This window comes from Oryzias latipes, chromosome 18, assembly GCF_002234675.1.
Source record: "Oryzias latipes chromosome 18, ASM223467v1".
Taxonomy (NCBI): Eukaryota; Metazoa; Chordata; class Actinopteri; order Beloniformes; family Adrianichthyidae; genus Oryzias; species Oryzias latipes.
The window spans coordinates 26509456-26518414 of NC_019876.2; positions in this window are offsets into that span (position 1 = coordinate 26509456).

Here is an 8959-nt window from a genome sequence, read left to right on the forward strand (position 1 = left end):
CCGCGGCTCAGGAGCCGCATGCGGCTCTTTAGCGCTGCCCTAGTGGCTCCCTGGAGCATTTTCAAAAATGTTTGAAAATGTAAAAAGATGGGGCAGAGAAATATATTTTTTTGTTTTAATATGGTTTCTGTAGGAGGAAAAACAAGACACAAACATTCTTAACGTTTTCCAATGCTGTAAGAATGTGTATAGTAAATATTAAATTTCAACATTTCTGTCAACGAAGATTTGCGTCATAGCCTGCGACACACGTTTCTACCAGCAGGGCAGCGGACCGCTAGGCAGGTGGCTGATGTAAATGGAACCACCGTCAGTTCTGTGCATTGCTTGATGAAGTTGAAAGCTGATATTCTGATCTCCTGCTACACAACAAAGTCCGATGGCTGTCCAGGGGTGACGTTTTGCGTCACTTTGTCGTCTGTTTAGAACACGTCAAAACATTCCTAAAAAGCAAAGACCTGAACTACCCGCAACCGGAAGATACTGAGCGGCTTGAAAAGCTGCACTTTTTAGTGGATATGACTGACAAGCCACCTAACGAGCTGAATCAAAGTCTGCAGGCGCCGCAAATGCTTGAAGCTGTTTTTTCATTCGAGGGCAAGCTGACTGTCTTTGACAGAGATGTACAGCGAAATAAGAGGATGCTGCTGTTTTACCCTTGCACTGACGTGCTTGGCATTTGCACCAAAAATCAAACTTAACTGTGTTAATTTGATTTTATCTACTTTGCCTTTTCAAAAGGCTGCTGTTTTCTTTTCTATAAACGCAGGCTGCGTTTTATTGCACTCTGTTTAGTTCCCAGAGAAGGGGCACGTTATGCAGGTTCCATTTTGTTCCTTTCCATTTTGATCCTCAAAATAAAAATGACGTCAAAAATCGGATTTCTTTATTACATTTCTTTAAGTTTATCAAAGCAATGAAACATAATTCATTGATATTGTAATAAAGTTAAACTTGCACAACAGAGCCGTCACATTACGCGTCGTTCTCCGCAGAATGCACTGCAGGGTAAATAAACATTTAATCATTAATAATGCTCATTATGCATTTGTAGCAACTTAGTCATTTTGATAGAAGGCTAATATAGCTAATATAGATACATATTGCATGCATTGCCTTCATTATAAGGCTTAAATAGGGCTTTTAATATTTTGCGGCTCCAGACATATTTGTTTTTTGTTTTTTGGCTCTTTCAACATTTTGGATTGCTGACCCCTGATCTATACAAACTCCCAGTGCTGCTGTGTTTCAGATCAGCTTAGTTGGCCTAAAGTAGATTCAGTTTCAAATCTGCATTGATTTGCATGAACGTGGCTGCAGTGGTGGTTCCTAAACAACAACCATTTGTAACTTTATATATTGCTACCCACAGAGTTGACTGTAGTATGAAAATGTACTCTAGTACAGTACAAGTTGTGTTCAAAGAGTGAAATTAAGTGAAATTTGAAAAAGATCCCTTTATAATTTACTCAAAATAAAAGTTCTCAGGGTCTTTTAAGTGAATCTTTGCTCTTGTCCATTAAAAGGCAACATCTTTAAAAGGCCTAGCATGCTATTCTTGTCATGGTTTCAGTTTGTTGTGTCTTATTTTTGGTCCTTGTTCTGTCTAGTTTCTGTTTCCTGTTTTATTTTGAAAGTCTCCTGTCTTGTCTGGTTTCTTCAGTTTTACTTCCTTTGGTCCCCATCTGCCCTGATCGTGTTCACCTGTGTCTTGTCTGCCCTGTCTGTATTTAAGTCTTGTCTCTGCCTTCCTCCTGTGTTGGTCCATTAGTATTCCTGTTCTGGTGTTCATGCCATGTCATGCCCTGTTCCTCGTTCCTTGTCCCTCGCCACGCCACAGTGAGTTTTCGTTTGTTTTTTGTCATCCTGCTCTGCAGCGCTTTTTGTTTGTTCTTTTTGTGCATTAAAACCCACTAGCCCTGATCCTTGCCTCCTGCCTCTGCATCTGGGTCCAACCGGCTCTCGAGCCACCTCACCGTGACAATTCTTTAGCCTTTCAGAGTAAACTATATTCATGTACATGATGAGGTATCACATTTTGCACACTAAGGAACGTTTTTTTTTTTATCATTTAATGTTGTCATTTAATGATCAACCATCATTTTAGTCCAATGTGTGGGAACACTTTGAATTTAGCAAAGTCATGTGACCATCCAATGTGCTATAATGTTCCAAGAATGTTCCCTTTGGATTCTTTGGATGTGGAAAAACAACAGTGGGCTGAACTTTTGGAAACTAACATGTGAATGGATTTGACATTAATTCTTGTTTACTTGTTTGTTTGGACACATTTCATTTACACTTGATGATCTGGAAGAAATCCAAGGAATCTGGAGAACTTCACCTGCACTGTTCAGTACCAGGATGGATGGATGGATGGATTTGTAGGTGAATGGATGTGTGTGTGGATGGATAGATGGGTGGTTGGATGGATGTGTGGGTGGATGGATGGATGGATGGGTGGATGGATGTGTGGGTGGTTGGATGGATGTGTGGATGGATTTGTGGGTGGATGGATGGATGGGTGGATGGATGGATGGATGGATGGATGGATGGATGGGTGGGTGGGTGGGTGGGTGGGTGGGTGGATGGATGGATGGGTGGGTGGATGGGTGGGTGGATGGATGTGTGGATGGGTGGATGGGTGGGTGGATGGGTGGATGGATGGATGGGTGGATGGGTGGATGGATGGATGGGTGGATGGAAGGATGGGTGGATGGAAGGATGGGTGGATGGATGGGTAGATGGATGGGTGGATGGATGGATGGGTGGATGGATGGATGGATGGATAGATGGGTGGGTGGATGGATGGGTGGGTGGATGTGTGGTTGGATGGATGGATGGATAGATGGATGGATGGATGGATGGATGGGTGGATGGATGGATAGATGGGTGGGTGGATGTGTGGTTGGATGGATGGATGGATGGATGGGTGGATGGATGGATAGATGGGTGGGTGGATGTGTGGTTGGATGGATGGATGGATGGATACAGACCACCCAAACCAAGCTCTGTTTTTATTGAGGAGTTTTCTGAGTTTCTAGCATCTGTCCACACTTCCTTTGACATGATTTTAATAACTGGTGATTTTAACCTGCATATAGACAGGAAGTCAGACCATTGCACCACTCAGTTCTTGGACTTGCTCGCTTCTCTTGATTTTGAACACGTCATGCAGCCGACTCACAACAGGGGTCACACTCTTGACCTTGTCATCAGTCATGGTTTACCTAACAGTCACCAACCACACATCCAACTGGTTTACCTACCAGTTACGCTACTTGACTCCTGAAGTGGTCGAAAAATGTATGTGTGGGGGGATGGATATGTTGTTGTATGGATGGATGTGTAGATGGATGGATGGATAGATGGGTGGATGGATGGATGGATAGATGGGTGGATGGATGTGTGGATGGATGGATGCGTGGATGGATGGATGAATAATTTTACCAGAGAACACAACAGAAACAGAATTGTTTTAACAATATCATAACTTGAAGAGAAATTTTCCTTGTTTTAAGCTTTAAGCAATTTGGCTTTAATTGATCTCATTAATCAAATAAATATTATCAATGATATCAAATGTCAATATGTTTTTCTTTGTTTTTTAGATGCCTCTAAAGCATTTGACAGGGTAAATCTTAAGAAATTATTTATGAAACTGACGAAGAGAGGTGTACCCAAATGTGTTGTGCGTATTCTGGCGTATTGGTATGCTCAACAGACAATGCAGGTTAAATGGGGAAACCAGGTGTCAGAACATTTTAAATCCACCAACGGGGTGAGACAAGGGCGCTCTCTCTCCCCTATTCTGTTCAATTTATATTTGGATGAATTGTCTCTTAAACTTAACGTCCGTCACACTGGTTGTGTGGCTGGAGATCTCTCTATCAACCATTTGATGTATGCTGACGATCTAGTTGTGTTGAGTCCAAGTACTGCTGGTCTTCAGCAATTGCTTAACATCTGTTCAGCTTATGGGCTTGATAATGACATCATATTTAATGTACAAAAAAGTCTGATTATGATTTCTCGGACAAAAGAAGACAAAAAACAAATTTTCTCCTATCAAATGATGTGCTTGTGTGTACTACTAAGATCAAGTATGGTAAATCGTGTATACTTATATAGTGCCTTTCTTCCTACAAGGACAAAGTGCTTTACAGTCACAGACCTATTCACCCAGTCACACACATGTGGCTGCTCTGCTGCCAAACACAGGCACCCGCCTACCACCAGAGGCAAGGTGGGGTTCAGTGTCTTGCCCAAGGACACTTTGACTCATGGGTGTGCAAGGCGGGAATTAAACCTGCAATCTTATGATCATGGGACGGCCGCCCTACTGCTGCACCACGGCCGCCCCAGTATCTTGGGCATGTCATTTCTGAAGACTTGTCAGATGACGCAGCCATCTACTGGCAGTGTCGTGTGGTATATGCCCAAGCCAACACTCTTTCTCGAAAGTTTGGTATGTGCACAGAATGAGTCAAGGTGACATTATTTAAAGCTTTTTTCACTGCTCTGTACACAGCTCATCTTTGGGCGAATTATGAAAGTGCCAGTATGAGAAAGCTGCAGGTGGTGTACCATGATGCTCCATATGTGCTTTTAAACAAGCCAAGGAGGACGAGTGCTAGTGAGCTTTTCGTTTCTCTCAGAATCAACAATCTCTGGGCTTGCTTGCGCTCCCTTATGTTCGAATTTATCTGCAGATTAAACGCTTCAGAGAATCCTCTCATCTTGGCTATAAGTAACATAAGATTTAGTGCCATACGCTTCCAGTCAAATTTATAAAAACACTGGAGGGACTGTCTTTTTATTTGTCATTGTAATTAATGTTTTTATGGTGTGGTATGTATATGGACTCTTTTTATCTTGGTATTTATTCTTATCCTTTTTAATTTATTACCTTTATTAAGTATTTTTTATTATTTTTTATTAACTGTAACTATACACTGTACCTCAACTTGTGTGTTCTTGACACTGTATTTTTTAAAAGTAGTGGGTCTGTGTACTCATTTTTACTGATTGGACCATGAGACTGGAATAAATTCTATCTATCTATCTATCTAATATTAATACAGTTTTTCTCAGTCGCTTTAGTACAATTCTCAGATCAGAATGAAATTCCCAAAACTATTTGTTCAATCTTCACATCATGATGTCACTTGTGCACATCATATAAGCAGTTTCTCACTTCTTTGAACAAGTTGCAATTGCTTTGGTACATCCATGCAAATAATTAAGTACAATTCTCTGCTCTTTGCTACATTATCAATTGTTTATGTCATGTTGATCAAAATGTATTATGTAGTTCACTGTGTAATAGTCTTACTCCTCAAAACACCTAGTCACTAGTTCATCGTATAAGCCATTAACTGCAAAATGGTTTACCAAGTTGTCATAATGTGACAAACATATTTCTATACATCTCCATTATATGTTTTTGTCTAAATCTGTCCTGAATTGGTAAATTGCTCTCAGGTGACTTGACTTCCTCTAACAAAGGTGCATCTCATTGACAGTGAATAGGCAAGTATATACTGTATATGGCAGAAGCACAACACAATGTTCTATGTCTGACAATGGAAGGACAAGGAATTGGGCGGGGTCAACAGCCAGAGAGAAGAAGAAGAGGAAGAGTAGTGAGGTTGCGTGGTGGACGAGTTAGGGGGCAAAACCGAGGAAGAGGCCGAAGACATCTACGTGTTCCTGATGAGATGCGGATGGAGGTCATTTCACGCTACTCTCCTTTCCTTACTGTAACCCTATTGAAGAATTTTTCTCAGCATGGAAATGGAAAGTTTATGATCGCCAGCCACATACACAAATGACCCTCCTGGCTGCCATGGATGCAGCGTGTGATGACATCACGGCAGACGTCTGCAGAGGCTGGATAAGACACTCTAAAAGATTCTTTCCACGCTGCATTGCAAGAGAGGATATTCGCTGTAATGTGGATGAGAATGTGTGGCCTTACATACAGGAACGACAAGAGGTGTAGGAAGACCACACCAATTCCTACTGCACTGCCTGTACTGTTGGACAGAATATTGTCCTATCTTTTTTTCCCTTTGTTTTACTGTTTGTAGTGGGTTTTTTCTATGTTGGTATGACATGGTCTGCCAACAAATTACAATATAAACAGTAAAAGTGTAAATGTGAATCTTGTCCAGTCTTTTGCAATCAAACAAAAAAGGTGTAACTTACATTTTACAATAATTGTCATCAAAACTTTAGCCATAGTTTACATCAGAACCTCCCTCTAAAGTACACAGTTATATTGACAACATGACTAAGTAATTTGACTGTCTTGTTCGTAGACAATGACACAAGGACTTGACATTCTGATGGCACTGACATGTTCAATGACATAAAGACTTAGTTTTGAGAGATGAACTAAAAGATTTTGAGCAAGTTACAGGCTTTTGCAAGAAATCCATAGTGTTTTGCTGTTTGTACAAATTGTTTGGAGAAATGCACACACGTATTTGCAAACTTTAATTCTGATCTGAGAATTGTACTAAAGCGACTGAGAAAAACTGTAATAATAATAATAATTATTTGTGTCATGGCCATTGTATCTATTTTGTCTCAATTTTTTTTTTGCGTGTGTGAAAAACCTTGAGAAACCTCAATTGTTAAATGGTGCTTTATAAAAATAAAAACTGATAGAGCACATTAATGAAGCAATTTCCTTCGGTCCTGCAGCAGCAAAGCAGACCCAAACCATCCCATAACCACCACCATGCTCTGATTCTGTGTTTTTCATGAATCGCTTTCTTCAGAAAATCTCTTCTTTTCTTTTCACCGTTTTGCTGAATATTCATCCAAACATTTTGGAGGATTATCCAGACCAGGGCTGCTCATCCCTGGTCCCATAGATCTATCACCCTGCCTGTTTTCCAGACAACAAGTCCTGCTAGCTGCTGATTAGCTCAACCAGATGTCTCCACATTCTGATTGAATGAACACACCTGGTCCAGGTAATCAGCAGCAAGCAGTGCAGGGAGAGCTGGAAAACAGGCAGGGTTGGTAGATCTCAAGGACCAGGATTGAGCGAGTTTAATCCAGATGATTTTGTTAACTGTGACTCAGAGCAGACCTTTATTCGAGGAATTCTCTCCCATTTAACTCCCTTTTGTCTATTTTTTTCCCATTGTAGAGTCACTAACATGGTTCTTGAATTTCTCCGAAACCGGCACGGTCTCTTTACCTGAAATCTTTCAGTTTCTTTGTCAGCTGCCTGTGTTTGGTCGATCTCCTGCCTCAGCAGGTCCGACAGTGAGCAAGCCCAGGCATGGCAGGTAAAGGGACAGTCAAAACAAAGTTTAATCCCAATTTGTTCAAAAAGTAAGAGTGACAGTACTTTTTCAAGCAGGCGTCAGGTAGGCTTTGACTAATCTTTCTGCTAATTACTGTAAATATCTACAAAACACATTTTCTTTTGGGGAATATATTTTTTTTGGTTTACACATAAAAAAAAATCTACGGTTTAGCTGCAGCCATGAGGCTAAACACACCCAGAAAAAATCCAGGTTTTTTGGAATATTTATCTGTCTAATGTCAAAAACATCTCAATTTAAAAGGTAAATGGCGTTTACTTATATAGAGCTTTACTTCCTTCTCAGAGGACCCAAAGTGCCGACCTAGAACCACCAGGACCAATGTGGGCTTCAGTGTCCTTCCCACTTCAACACATGGGTGGCCAAGGCAGGAAGTGAACCTGCCATCTTCCAAACAGAGGTCGACCGCTCCACCACCGCTGCCTGTTAAAGCATAAACAGTTTGTTTAGCACGGGGGCTGCGTTCACAGCACATCACTGTGTGGGGGGCCAGCTCTGTCACAGCTTTCCTTCTAACAACAAACGAACCGAAAGGAAACGATAAATCAAACTCCAGCTTGAAAACTGGATTAGACAAGTAGAATTCTCTATTTATGGCATTTGCACTTTACGCTGAATGCAGACGAATCAAGAAAAGTCGTCTGCTGCCACCTAGTGGACAGAAGTAGCAGCAAGCACGAGTTTTTCTGATTCACTCTAAGAGCTAAAAAGTTTCTCTAGGAAAGTGCAAGTGTTCAAAGACAGGGCTGACAGTGACTTTATGGGTTTGGATGCTTTTATTTTTGCCTCCTGTCTGCTGTTGTCAACAATTCATCTTTATCGCATAGTGAAACAAATAAAAACACATTTAAAAAAATATATGCTTATATGCTTTAATCATTTAGGTTGAATTACAGCTAAATTGGATTTGTTGGTTTGTTTCTGGGTGGCATGGTGGTGCAGTGGTTAGCACACTTCCCTCACATTTAGAAGGCCGGAGTTCAAATCCCAGCTGCAACCTTTCTATGTTAGAGTTTCCGTGTTCTTCCCTTGCATGTGGCTTCCAAAAACATGCTTTATGTTCAAGACTTAGTTCCAGATTTGATAGAAATAAATATACCGTAGGTAATTAAATTAAACCAGGTTATGTCTTCAACCATATTCTTTGCACAAGATCATCTCTTTAAAAATAAAATTAAATGAAAGACAAGAAGATCTTTTTTGTGCTGTTTTCCCTTAAGAATTTGCATTTTAACAGTATTGGGTAAATTGTTTATTTTTTGTTTTAAGTAATTCATTACTTTAGTTACTGGATGAAATTCTACTTAAATTACTTTATTCCTTACTTTAAAAAAGTACGATAATTAACTACTTTATTTTGAGGGTGTGTGTGTGTGTGTGTGTGTGTGTGTGTGCCCTGTGACAGACTGGCGACCTGTCCAGGGTGAACCCCGCCTTTGCCCAACAGTAGCCGGGACCAGCAACCACGTGACCCTGAAAAGGGCACAGCGGGCTAAGAAAATGGATGAATGGTTTATTTTAGGCATTGACTGTAGACGACACAACAAAAAATCACACAGATATATCAAACTCCTTTCAGAAAACAAGAAATGCATTGATTAACAAAAATGTAA